Source organism: Aedes aegypti, chromosome 2, assembly GCF_002204515.2.
Source record: "Aedes aegypti strain LVP_AGWG chromosome 2, AaegL5.0 Primary Assembly, whole genome shotgun sequence".
In the NCBI taxonomy this organism is placed as follows: domain Eukaryota; kingdom Metazoa; phylum Arthropoda; class Insecta; order Diptera; family Culicidae; genus Aedes; species Aedes aegypti.
Window position 1 is genome coordinate 148,376,182 of NC_035108.1, and position 14,190 is coordinate 148,390,371.

General features: G+C 48.8%; 1 protein-coding gene across 3 annotated transcripts in view; it reads right to left on the reverse strand.

The window, feature by feature from the left end:
• LOC5564305 (protein grainyhead) overlaps window positions 1-14,190 on the reverse strand; it is a 682,122-nt gene that overhangs the window by 553,530 nt on the left and 114,402 nt on the right. For all 3 annotated transcript variants that reach the window (XM_021842677.1, XM_021842678.1, XM_021842676.1), the window contains exon 2: window positions 12,068-13,007. The gene's annotated coding sequence lies outside the window, so the exon portion shown is untranslated. The remainder of the gene's footprint in view (window positions 1-12,067; window positions 13,008-14,190) is intronic.

A 14,190-nucleotide genomic window follows, 5' to 3' on the forward strand; every position in this document is an offset into this window, starting at 1 on the left:
AGTTATAAAATTTTTGAGACTTGATTCAGATTCAGTGACCTCAAATCTTTTGAATAGCAAACCTATCGCAGTTATTGATCAACTTCACCCCGGAATCAAAAACTCCAATTATGAATTCTTAAAAATATTTTTGTTATTATCATGACATTTTGACAAAGTTACGTTTGTAGTATTCGATAAACGACGAGCCAGTACTGGTTTCAAAAATAATTGGAAGATAATACATGGCTCCTACTAGGAATTATATAACAGAATGGCTCAAAAGTGATCAACTTCATCCCAATTTACGGTACCTTAGAAAATTTTCGTGCAAAAGTGCTGCTTTCAAAGTGCCTTCACCCGCTGGCGTGCCAACTGCCAGATACCAGTAAAATTCTGATTATGGTATACTAGCCGCAATCAATATGGACACGATTACGGAATACATATAGACACCGATGATACAGAGCTAAACCCGCCACCTTAGCCGGTGGAAGTAGGCACAGTTGAACGTTTCTTGCCTTGCGCCGATCTTACTCTGACACGGTATTCCATTAACGACCATGTCAAACCTAGCATGGCTCTAACTGCTTGCAAAGATCACCATGGGATCACGAAAACGACTACTTACGACGGAGGAAGATATGGTTAGATGGATAACATCTCAGACAATAGCGTAATGGAGGTTGAAGCAGCAGAAGATGATAACGCAAAAGCTAGCTACAACGATCGCCAGTAGCACAGTAGAAGACATCAGTCAGTATCAGCAGGACATTACAAAGGCAGAATTGTTTTAAAAGCCCTTTGTTCACACCGAATTCGAGTAAAAGCATTTTCTAGGAAGGCCCAACGGCCAATTCGACGTTGATGGAGGTAAAAAAGAAGGGCAAATACTCTACGAGTACATGAATGACAGGACACATGCCAACAAGCCGTCGAAAAAGCGTGATAGAGACACGCCAGGAGAAGTAGCGGGCTCGAAAAAAAACTGAAAAACGAGCAGGGTAACTACCACGGCGTGGTAGCAGAAAACGATGAAGAGTGGCAAACCGTCAGGAGTCAGAAGAACAGTGGGAAGAAACACGGTGAAGGGAGTGAAAAGAAAAAGGAGGATACGAAGAAAGTGACTAGCCGACCGCAGCGTGAGTGGTCGAAGGGGGACGCCATACTTGTTAAGGCAAACGACCAAACCACGTACGCAGCGATTCTTCGTGGTCAGAACGAGGCATACTCATAGAAGAGAAATGCTCTTCGAGCTGAAGAACGATCCGGTGAAGAGCTCGGCCTACCAGGAGTTAATTGGTGAGTCGTTGGCAAACGAGGCATGCGTAAAAGCTTTAACTCAGGGGGCAGTGGTTGAGTGCAGATATCTGGACGAGGTCACATCCAATGATGATATGCAACAGGAGCTGCGATCACAGTGCGACGTTGTGATTCTAGTTGAGCCGTATCGAGTGCTGCTCAATAATGCCAACTGGATAGCGGACAGCACGGGAATAGCGGCGATACAGGTGTTGGCGGTTCCCCATCCAAGAAACGATTTCTAGTACCGAATTCGTAATCGCGAAAGTCAATGGTGACTACGTAGGCAGCTGCTACGCTCCTCCAAGGTGGGCGCTCGATGAATTCAGTCGGATGTTAGTGAAATTGACCTATGAGCTTGTCGGTCGGAAGCCAGTGCTAATTGGATGAGACTTCAATGTATGGGCCGTGGAGTGGGGTAGCATAGTAACCAACGGCAGAGGCTACAGCCTGCTGGAGGCCCTGGCAAAGCTTGATCTCCAGCTGTACAATGATGGTACCGTTAGCACATTGAGGAAAAATGGACGATAATCGATCATCAATCTTACATGGTGTAGCTCATCGCTGACGGGCGACATGAACTGGAGGGTAAGTGAGGAGTATACCCGTAGCGATCACCAGTCAATCCACTATACCATTGGCCGACAGGATTGCGCGGCAACGCCGAGAAAAACGACTATCATGCAGCTATGAAAGACGAAAGCCTTCCTCACCACAATTCCGAGAAAATGAAAGCCACCATACAACCGGCGTTCCGTATACTCGTGGACCGATGTACTCTGCACTCTTCGCGCTGCTTGTCTTAAAGCCAGGAGACGATATCAGAGAGCGTGACTCGGGTAAGTCCGAGAAGAGCGAATAATTGTGTTCCAGCAAGCCAGAGCGACCTTCAAACGTGAGAGCATGTCTAACTACTGTTCTGACCTGCTGATGCGAATCCTTGGGGGGATACTGGCGAAAATCAAGGGCCCGTCGACACCGGTCGATACGTTTGCGGACAAATTGAGAATCATCGTCGAGGGTCTATTCCTAAAGCACATCCCTACGATGTGGCCGGCCACACCATATAGGAGATAGGAAATGCCGAAGCTCGTCAGATCTCCAACGAGGAGCTTATAGCAGCTGTGAAAGTGCTGCAGCTGAACGGGTCCGGGATTCCCAACGTGGCACTTAAAGCAGCGGTCCTTGAGTATTCAGATATGGTTGGCAAGGTTATGCAGAAATGCTTAGACAAGGGCCAATTTCTAGAAATATGGAAAATTCAGAAACTGGTGCTGGATACACTCGGTAAACTCTTGGAACGGGTTGTCCTCAACAGGGTTATGAGATGCACAGAGAGCGAGAACAGATTATCAGAAAGTCAGTTTGGCTTCCGGAAAAGAAAATAGTTAGTGGACGCAATTCTGGCGGTACTGAAGAGGGCCAAGAAAGCATTGAAACAAAAGCGTTGAGAGGATCGTTACTGCACCGTGGTCCCGGTTGATGTGAACAACGCGTACAACAGCGCCAGCCTGGGAGACTAATGCAACAACGCTGCACAGAATGCGGGTTTCCAGCTACTTGTGCCGGATTTTGAAGAGCTACTACCAAAAACAAGTAGGAGGTATGAAACCGACGCAGGCCCGAAGGAGTTAAAAATAACGGCTGGAGTCCCACAAGCTGCCATACTGGGTCCAATGCCTCGGAACGCGATACACGTCGGGGTCCTATCGCTGGATCTACCCAAGGGGGTTGTCCTAACATAAATAGGTGAGATGCAAGAGGAAGTAGAAATGCTGGCAACGGGGACAATTGGCTTGGTCGAAGTTTGTATGCAGGAAGTCAAGCTAAAGTTTGTCCATCACTAAACAGAGGTGCTACCAGTAAGCAACAGCAAAGCAGTCATGCACGCCAAAATCATTGTCCGGGGGAATTCCATAGCATCACAGCGAATGCCGAAATACCTGGGTGTAATGCTAGACGATCGGCTGAAGGTTCAACAGTCACGTCGATTATGCCTGCGAGAAGGTGACGAAAGCGAGCAATGCACTCACAAGAATTATGCTCAACATAGGGACCCAGATAGCCCGCTGGTCGAGGATCTTTTCGTAAAGGAAATTTTCTCGATTCCCAGGGCATAGAGTACTTCGTACCTGCCACACGATATACACATGCAAAAATGGTCAATCGGCAAACAAAGCTCTCAGTTAACGTGAAAGTGTAAGAAAGAGTAAGAACACTAATCTGAGAAGCAGGCTTTGTCCCAGTTGGGACGTAACGCCAGAAAGAAGAAGAGGAAGAAGGTGGTCCTAGGAGCAGTAAGAGGCGTCTTCTGGTTGGCGTATCAACATCGCTACTCAGATAGGGTGCAACAGCCTGCGGAATCGAGAGAGGTTAAACAGCGCGTTAGACTCATTTCCATGCGCGTACAAGAATTATTCCGATCTGCATCATCCTGACCGAAGTCATCGACTGCTATCAGGGAAGAGAAACCTTGGAGGCGAGGAAGTTGGCAAAATAAATTCGTTCGCTGGCTAAGTGGCAGCAAGAATGGGATGCCTACGATAAAGGAAGATGGACCTACTGCTCATACTGCATCTAGCGGCCTGGTGGACAGGGTGCACTGAAAAGTGTACTTCCACCTGGAGCAATTCCTGTCAGGTCACTGCTGCTTCAGGCAATATCTGCATCGATTCGGCCTTGTGTTTTCACCATTTTGTTCGAAGTGTACGGAGATTGAAAATACGCCTAAGAATGTTGTCTTGGATAGCCCGAAGGTCAACATAGAACGAACCACGGTGGCGACTGCGTTCGATGAGTACTTCAGCGTAGAAGGAGTGGTACACGGAATGCGATTCCGATTTTTGGAATGTGATGACCAACATGTCTGTCTTACAGGGAGCATAGCAGCGAAACAAGACGCAGAGAGCACTGCTTGGCGTCGAGTCGGCGGGACGCCGATGAACCGGAAGCCAACTTCCCACCGGAGTCATTGGATCGACCTCGGCCAACTGACTTGTCGAGGTCAATCTGTTGAAGAGAGAACATAAACCATCGGGCGCGAACTGAATAGGCTAGATCTTCCATCAGGGACTAGACCGAGTAGAACGAGCGTAACGTAGTATCGGTAATAAGTCATCGAGGTGCCTGCAAATCGGAATTGCAGAACCGACCCTGACACTTGGCCGACTACTATCGAGTCGGAGTAGACTAGATCCTCCGCCGGTACTAGTTGAGTAGATCGCGAAACAGAACAGGTAAATTGTCGTCGGGAGCCTGTGTACCGGAAGTTTCCCTCCAATCGGAATTGCAGGACCTCGGCATCTGCTCGGGCAGTAGGCTAAGTCCACTGACGAGTTCCTGTGACACGGAAGCTTTCTTCCATCGGAATCGCAGGACGGATCTGCCCGGATAGCATCGGTTCGGGATATTTCCCTGACGGCAATCTTCATCAAAGATAGATCAACCGTCGGGGGCTATTCTGAGCAGTACGAGCGTATCGCCTGCTTATGTCGTCGGAACGACAGTTAACCAGAAGCCATGCTCCAACCAGAATCGCAAGACTGACTTCGGAATTAAACCAGTCCACCCGAAGAGCATGACGACCAGACCAGTGGAGTCAAGCGCACTAACAAACACAGTATGTAGCATCTAACGTCAAAAGTCTCAAGTGACGTTGAAGAGCCAAATTGCAGCCAGAACGAAATTGCATCCTGGCGAAATTTTCATCGTAAGTGGTCGATCATATCAGATTCATTATGTAACAAACCTCACAACCAGAGGCGCTCGCATCGTTTTTCTTCGTGTTTGACATTTTACAGTAGCGCCTTCTGGTGGTCTTGTTGCACAAACATTGCTTCTTGGAACGTGCTCATCAGATGCTGACGGTGTGAATTGGACGATGGATTAAAAATAAATTTGTTCCAAGTTTTTCTCTTTTACCAGACTTTCGTCCGTAATAGACCTTTGAGTGAGAACCACAGAGCCTAAGCCCCATTAGCACCCCAGATAGCCGGGTAAGGTGAAAGTTTCTAGCTTTGCTGAGAATGCGAAAATTCTATTAAAAACATACTACTATATATTAGACTGGCCCACCTTAGTATGGGAGAAAAATAAAGTTGTATAATTCCACGGGGCACCCGCCAGGATTATTCTTTAGGATTAGAGGAAGACTTCCTGAAAGTTTCAGCTAGTGTCATTCTCAAAACACACCCAAGCCGTTCCCATAGGGGACGTTTTTTTTTTTTTTTTTCCTTCTAAGCAATGGGGGGATAATCTGCTCAACAGACTCCGAACCGAGGTCCGGGAGTGTGGGGTTGGGGACCATTTACTACGTACAAGCAGTAAACAGGACTACACCCCCGACCCACTAAACCATTTCCATTGCCGCCAAACCCTTCGTCTCTCCGGGACCACCAAGAAGGCATTGCTTCGGAGAGGGGCTATTGCACATCGCATCCTCCAGGTTAGCTGCGTAGCCATGCAGCAACGAACATCGATGACACGCTTATGGGGGTCCACCAAGGTAGCATGCTGGCGCATTGCCAGCTTCCCGGGTGGTCCTCACCTCCCATTGTCCGCTGAAGGCGGGCAGGGTCGACCACTAAGCCCGCGCCCAGCTGCACCGCAGGTATCAAGAACTGATACTGCGGGCTTCGCAATTTGACCTACTGAAGGCTCAGGCCCTATCAGCTAGCACCAGCTGGGATTGCTGACGAAGGGGCCTCCACCTGCCCCGAACAACCAGAGGCTCGTATCCACCCAGTAGGCCGGCGCCACGACAGCAGCGCTACCAGGATGTTCTCCCCGCGGCCACTTAATCGCTGTAAGGGTCGATTTCGACCGTAGGGCACCGGTATGACCTACGTAGCCGACTGCGAACCCTTGGACCACCTGTTGATTAGCGTCTGCACTAGTCACTCCTCGAGTCCACACGCCACCTCCTTTGGAGTTCCGAGACGATGTGGGTGATAGCCGATGAAACGGCATTCCAGCCAAACTCGTCTGCACACATCCTCTGGACCAAATTGTCCGGAGTCGTGTCCCGACCGCATGTGGCAAACATGCGGTCACGCATTGTGCGGAAACGCGGGCACACGAACAAAACGTGTTCCGCCGTTTCCTCTAAACCTGCACAAACTGGACATTCGGGAGAACCCGCATGACCGAAACGGTGTAGATATTGTCTAAAGCATCCATGACCCGAAAGGACCTGTGTTAGGTGGAATGTTAGTTCCCCATGGCGCCTATTGACCCAGATATCTAACCTCGGAATCAACCTGTGAGTCCACACTCCCTTGGTGGAACTGTCCCACGCACGCTGCCATTTGACCATGGAGGCCAGTCTGGCAGTCCTGCGTATGCCTCTTGTGCCGCGCATTTCGAAGCACTCTATGTCTTCCATGATAAGGATACCAATAGGCATCATACCGGTGATGACACAAAGTGCATCGTGTGACACGGTACGGTACGCGCTCGCAACCCTCAGGCACATTAGCCTATAAGTACTCTCTAGCTTGCTACGGTAGCTATCGGTACTCAAAGCCGTGCCCCAAGCCGGGCCACCATACCTCAGTATGGACGAGGCGACACTGGCCAGAAGCTTACGCTTGCTGGCGTACACCGCAGAGCTATTGGACATCATCCGGGACAGTGCCACAATAGCTGTGGAGGCTCTCTTGCAGGCATAATCGACATGGCTACCGAAGGTAAGCTTGTCGTCGATCATCACCCCCAAGTGTTTGACGGAGCGCTTCGAAGTGATTGTGCAGTCGCCTACACTGATCACCGCTTGCTGCACCGACTTTCGGTTGTTGACAACAACAGCCTCCGTTTTGTGGTGAGCCAATTCCAGTTTCCTGGAGCTCATCCACTCCTCCACAATTGCGATCGAGTGGGCTGCAGTCAATTCCACTTCTTCGATCGATTCACCGTAGACCTCCAGCGTAATATCGTCGGCAAAGCCAACGATGACCACACCCGCCGGGAATTTTAATCTCAACACCTCGTCGTATATGACATTCCATAACACCGGACCCAGGATGGAACCTTGCGGGACTCCTGAGGTTATGTGAAAGCACTTCCGACCCACCTCTGTGTCATAGACTAATACCCGATTCTGGAAGTAACTTCCGAGAATCTTGTACAGGTACTCGGGTATCCCCAGACGCAGGAGCGCATCAGCAATAGCCGCCCAGCTGGCACTATTAAATGCATTCCTTACATCCAGAGTCACTACTGCGCAGTAGCGAATACCCCTCCTCTTACGCTGGAGTGCTATCTCAGCGGTTTTCTTAACCGTCAGAATAGCGTCTACAGTGAACCTCCCTTTCCGGAAGCCGAACTGGTTGCCTGAGAGACCATTTACACCCTCGGTGTACCTCGACAGTCTGTTGAGGATGATCTTCTCGAGCACTTTCCCCACCGTGTCAATCAAGCATATTGGTCTATACGCCGACGGGTCACCGGGTGGTTTCCCCGCCTTTGGCAATAGTACCAGGCTCTGCCTCTTCCACGCATCTGGAAATACTCCCTCGTCCAGGCATATCTGCATAGCAGATCTGAACATACCGGGAGCCTCCAGGATTGCGACTTTGAGGGCCAGGTTTGGAACTCCGTCCGGACCTGGTGCCTTCCCCATGCTTAGGGATTTTGCAATCCCTACAAGTTCCTCATCAGTTACTCTATCCTCATCACCAGCCCCAATCCCCGGCTGTCCTACAAAAGGAGGCCATGGGCTAGGGTTGTGGCGCGGGAAGAGCCCCTCGATGATCCCCTCCAGCATCTGTGGAGACTGCTCCGTAGGAGCAATTGCACCTCTTGTCTTCGCCATTACGATCCTGTAGGCATCACCCCACGGGTTCGCGTTGGCACTCAGACAGAGTCCCTCGAAGCAGGCCTTTTTGCTTGCCCTTATCTCAGACTTCAGCGCGACTTTGGCAGCGGTGAACACCGCCCGTCGTTCTTCACGCTCCTGCTCGGTACGTGCTCGCTGCATCCGTCTCCTGGCCCGTAGGCAGGCACGGCGCAGGTTCGCAATAGCTTGAGTCCACCAGTATGTCGGTGGTCTCCCATTCCTAGGGTGGACTTTTCTAGGCATGGTCGCATCGCATGCACGCGTAAGCACCGCTACCAGTTCGTCCCCGCTTAGGCCGAGTAGGTTACGCTCACGGCGGAGCGCCTCCCTAAGTACTTCATCATTGAAGTACGATGTCTTCCACCTACGAGGGCTTGGCCTTGACCTAGCCGCTTCCTCAACCCGCTGCCTGCTGTTGTTGTAGTCGAAACTGTAGCGAACCGCCAGGTGGTCGCTGTGAGTGTAGGCATCGTCTACCCTCCAGTTCGAACTACTCGTAAGGCCAGGACTACAAAAAGTAACGTCGATAATCGACTCCGCTCCGTTACGGCTGAAGGTACTTTTGGCACCAACATTAGCCAGATCGACATCTAGCACGGCCAGTGCCTCTAGCAGGATTTGACCTCGCTGGTTCGTGTTACGGCTTCCCCATTCCACGGCCCAGGCATTGAAGTCACCCGCTATTACAACTGGCCTTCGCCCTGTCAGCGCGGTCGTCATGCAGTCCAGCATCTGCGTGAACCGCTCGGTCGACCAACTCGGAGGCGCAGAGCAGCTACAGAAGAGGACCCCGTTTACTTTGGCGATCACGAAGCCCTCGTAGGTAGTAGACACCAACTGCTGGACAGGGTATTTACCCGTTGTCCATATCGCCGCCATTTTTCCGGATCCATCCACGACCCAGTTGCCGTTGCCGGCGGGTACTCGGTATGGGTCCGATATGATGGCGATGTCCGTCCCCCACTCAGCAACTGACTGGTACAGCAGTTGCTGAGCTGCGTCACAGTGGTTCAGGTTCAGCTGCGTTACCTGCACTGTGGCTTTTCGTTGATGGCTCGTTTGAAGGTCGGGCACCTTGAGCCTCCCGTTGGGTGATTGTTGTTCACGGACTTGCCGGAACAAATCAAGCACTTGGGAGGGTTCTTGCAGCCTAGTGCCTTATGACCTTCCTCACCACAACGCCTGCACAACTTAGTCCTATCAGGGCCTTTACAGCCCCAGGACTTGTGTCCAGGTTCCCTGCACCTAAAGCAGATCACTGGTTGCTCATGTATGTTCAGTGAACATACTGACCAACCAACCTTGATCTTACCTACCTTAGCGGACTTATTTGCGTCTGCCACAGGTAGGTGTACTAAGGCCACCTGAGTACCTGCCGGACCTTTCCGTAGCTGAACGGCGGTGGTGGGCACCTGCACTTCGCACTGTTGCCGCAGTGCCGTGACGAGCTCTTCTGCGTTAGTGATCTCGTCAAGGTTCATCACCTTCAGAGTCACTGACTGCGTCAGAGCCCTCACTTCAACACCAGCGCCAAGGACCTCTTCCGCCAAACTTTTGTAGGCGGCGCCCTTGCGCTCCTTGTCGCGCTTAAGCTCGAGGATCATTTCACCTGTACGAGTGCGTCTGACACTGCGTACGTCGGCTCCTAGATCCGCAAGCTTCGCGTCACTGCGCATCGCCTTCAGGACTTCCGAGTACTTGGACTCTTCCGTCTTGATGATGATCGCATCACCCTTTTCGCGCTTGGCACCTACCCTCCTACCTTTCTTAGGTCTGGTATCCCTGCGCTCCTGTTTCTCCTGTTTCTTCTTCTTCTTCTTCCTCACTACGGTTGTCCAGGGGGCGTCCCCTCCCTGCTCCGCCCTGGCCTGTGGTGATGGAGGACCTCTCAAAGGTCGCAACCCCCTGTTCCCATCACTCCGTGAGGGGCCAGCCTTTTCGGGCCCACCCTTCTCGGCTTTCCGGGACGCCTGGCTGGGGTCCGATTTTCCGACACTTCTGCCGGTTTTCGGGGTCAGTATCCGCCTGGCCTTACGAGCGCCGCCGGGTAGCTCCTCCCCTGACGGCTGCCTCGCGCGCTTCTGCGATTGCTTGCTGTAAGCATTCGCTTCCACGCTTTTGGGGCTGCCCGCGAAAACGAAGGGTTCCGTCTGGGTAGACTTCGGCACCTTCAGTTCCACGGGTTCTGCCGCAGCCACAGTCACCATGGGTTCAGCATGGTTCTGCTTGGCCGCCAACATTGACTTACGAAGTCTAAGCAAGGCCTGCTTGAGGTCCTTGCTGATGTTAGACTTCGAGGACGCAAAGTCAATTATGGAGTCGAGCTGCTGTGCAGCCACTTCCATCGCAGAGAGCCCATCTCTACTTTTATTGATGGCCCTCATCAACCACGCTCCATTCATAACTTCACCCGATGCATTAGCCGGGGATGAAATATGGGTTCCAGCACTGGCACTACGTGCACTGCTGCCTCCTCCTGCTTCTACTCTCCTCAACGGAGATCTAGCTAGCCCACTTCTTGCGAAGGGGTTCGCTTCCCTACTACTGCTACTACCTGCACTACTACTATTGTTTTGATTAGATATTGTACTCATTTTTGAATCCCACGAGTAGCACGGGAAAAGAGGTCCACCACGCCAGAGCCCTGCATTAACGCGGTAAGGGACAATATACTGTGAGGGGTGCCCAGGTGCCCCACAGGCTCCGTTAATGGCCGAACATCTTTTTCACCCCTTCGACCATTCATTCCTCAGCACGGTTTTTCGCATCACACCTTGAATTGGGGTTACCCCGTTTGGTGGACTCTTACCACCGGAACGGGTTGTCCGTAGTTCTATTCTGGACGCCGAAACTACACGGCATAGGGGACGTTAGCCACAAGGAAGTGACGTTTCAAGTAATACTGTTTAATATGGTATGCCCTCTTCAACATCTAATCCAATTTCTCTCGCCGTTCCCTTACGGTACCTATCCATCTAGTATTCATTGCTTTCTTCTCCATGCTCTCTCTTACTTCGAGCAAAATGGACCGATATGCCGATAAACAAATTCACAATAAAATTATCACGGTCGATATCTTTGTATGTAAAATAACAAACGGCTAAAAACAAAAAACGCAGTTCATAGATAAATGATCATGTGTGTGGCTTATCGGGGAGAAATACACATGATATGGACAAACTATCCATGATTGTGTAATGATTCCCCAATAATATAAGCCATCGATCGATAGAACCTGCTTGATCGTCAAACAGTACTAGGGCGCTTGAAACCTCCTTCCTTTTGGCTGTCTTGGTAGTGTCATTCTCAAAACACACCCAAGCCGTTCCCATAGGGGACGTTAGCCACAAGGAAGTGACGTTTCAAGTAATACTGTTTAATATGGTATGCCCTCTTCAACATCTAATCCAATTTCTCTCGCCGTTCCCTTACGGTACCTATCCATCTAGTATTCATTGCTTTCTTCTCCATACTCCCTCTTACTTCGAGCAAAATGGACCGATATGCCGATAAACAAATGAAAAATATAACATTCGAAACTTCCACGATCCACCAAAATCCACATTGATGCACACGGCCCATCTACCTACTTATCCGAGCAGCCAAGTAGCGAACACCAATTTTTCCCAACACTAACGCCTCTGATTTTAGTAGTCCCATCAATTTATCTCGAGTCGCACTCTCCGAAGCATGGGTCGGCATCAGTTAAATTTAATCTTTCGTTTTTTTTGTTTTTCTTCGAAAACCCTCTTCAGTGGGCTTGGTAGTAGGGGGTCGCAAAACTCATCGTACACTTGGACATTTTTTTTTTCTTTTCCTTTACATAATCACTTAATGAGCACTCCCCGCATTCGCACACTTAACGGTTGTATTTTGCTTCTTTTTCGCACACACATACATGGGTTTGTGCAAAACCTTCTTTTCCTTAACAAATTGACAATTTCTGCTTACTTTTCTTGTTGGCTTCTTCTTGTTCTTCCTCTGCTGCTGCTGCGGCGAGTTGCTACTTGAAACACTTGCTTATAACTTCAGTGTGTATAAAACTGTCAACGGTCGGAGCGGACATTCAATTTACACGCCTGCTAAATTGTTATCAATTTTTTATCTTTTCTTCACCGTGTGCACAAACTTTTCATACTTTTGACTTCTTGGTTGCTTTTGATGGCTTCTCACTTCTTTATTTTTCGGCGTTGCTTGCTCTGTGTCGAAATTTATGATTATTCACTTTTCATTCACCGGAGAGTTTAACTCTTTTCCTTTAAACTACTACTATGGCGCTGCACTTAACTTCGTTATGGCACTTGGAAGATGGACGGATATCGTTACGGACTTAAAATAATGATGTTTAAAAGAAAATAACAGCGGCAAGAATCTCAAAAATTTCTCCCTTTTGCAGTATTTCCGCTTAATATCACACTTGGTTGAAATTCAGCAATTCTCTTCTCTCGTTTTATTACACTAACACAGTTTAAGTAAAAAATATACGTTCCTATCTAAACACTTAACAAACGTCACTTGGAAGCCCTGTCATTCGATTTTTTTGTCAGTCGCTTGGCGCCTCAGCTATTCATTGGCAATTATTATTTTTCACAATCCTTCGTTCATTCATCATATAATCCGAGCCTTCTAGTAGCTGCCGGCTTGGATATTACTGTTAGTGCTGCTGTTTGGGGCCGACGGGGCTGCTGCTGCCATTAATTCCATCGGCTTTTGCATATTAATTCCCTTGTTTTCGAACGGTGCTTTTTTCCATCCGATGACGACGAATGGCTGCATGCAGTTTTAACGGCTAGAAGCTTCGTGTGGGGGTCTCTCAGTCTTGGCTTTGTCCTGAGCTCGCCTGAGGTGGACGACAGAGGCGACGTTGTTGTTGGGCCGGGGGAAGGTCACACTGTGGAAGAGAAACCGAATGCCGGTAGGTTAGTTAGATTGTCGATGAATATTAAATTATAATTTAGAGTTGCACTGGTTGCGAAAAATATATTTATTCACTGTTTCGTGTCGTTCCGAACATTAAGGGTGTGCAATATTTGGAATGGTGTTATTGGGCCTACAATTGAGATGCAATGCCAATGAAAATTTATCATTGCATTACACTTGCTATCTGTAATGGAATAAAACATGTCCATGAAGTTTTCTCTAGTTTTGAACTGGTTTTTATTTTTTGATGATTGCTGATGATTGAATGATGGTTCTTTGAGCCTTTGGAATGTTACAGATTCTGTGTTTCGTTCTGTTTCGTACAGCAATGGAAAAAAATGCATATCGTATACCCTTAACGATCATATGCAAACAGTTTACAAGTAATTAAAGAGCATTCCAGCAGCAGCAGTGTCTACGTATGCCTAGTAGTTTTGCAGGCCGATCTGCTGTCCACGCGTTTGATAGGTGTTGTGAGACATAGCGAATAAATTACAAATGCTAATTGTAACCCGCGGAGCTATCATTCTCGCTCGCTGCGGCCAGCGACAGATCGGAAGGCGGCCTAGTCCTTGTCGTAGAGCGAGATACATAATAAACGACCGGCGGAAAATGATGGATTTGATGGTTGCCCGTTTGTAAAGGCTTTCGTGGCTCGGTTATTGCGCATCGTATTATATTAGAAGAATTGTATAGTTCTCAAGGCAGTATTTTAGGAGCAATATTTTCACATCTGACTCACTTAAGTTACCTCAGGGATGTCAAAAATCCTCGTTTGCGGATGGCACAGGCCTATCCGCCAAAGGACAAAACCTGCATGTCATCTGTAGTAAATAGATTGCAAAAAAGTTTGGATATTTTTTCTTCATATTTGCAAAACGGAAGATTTCTTCTAATGCTTCCAAAACTCAACTAATACTATTCCCACATGAACCAAAAGTTCTTTATTTGAAACCTCCAAGTAGACATTGTTGTTGAGGGGTTACAATAAATTGATCAGATGCAGTAAAGTATCTAAGGCTCATGCTAGATACAAATTTAACTTTCAAAATCACAATGATGGTATTCAAGCAAAAAGTTACAAATATAATCAATGTCTGTGTCCACTTATCAAAAGATAATCAAAACTTTGTCTTAAGGACAAGTTTTTGATC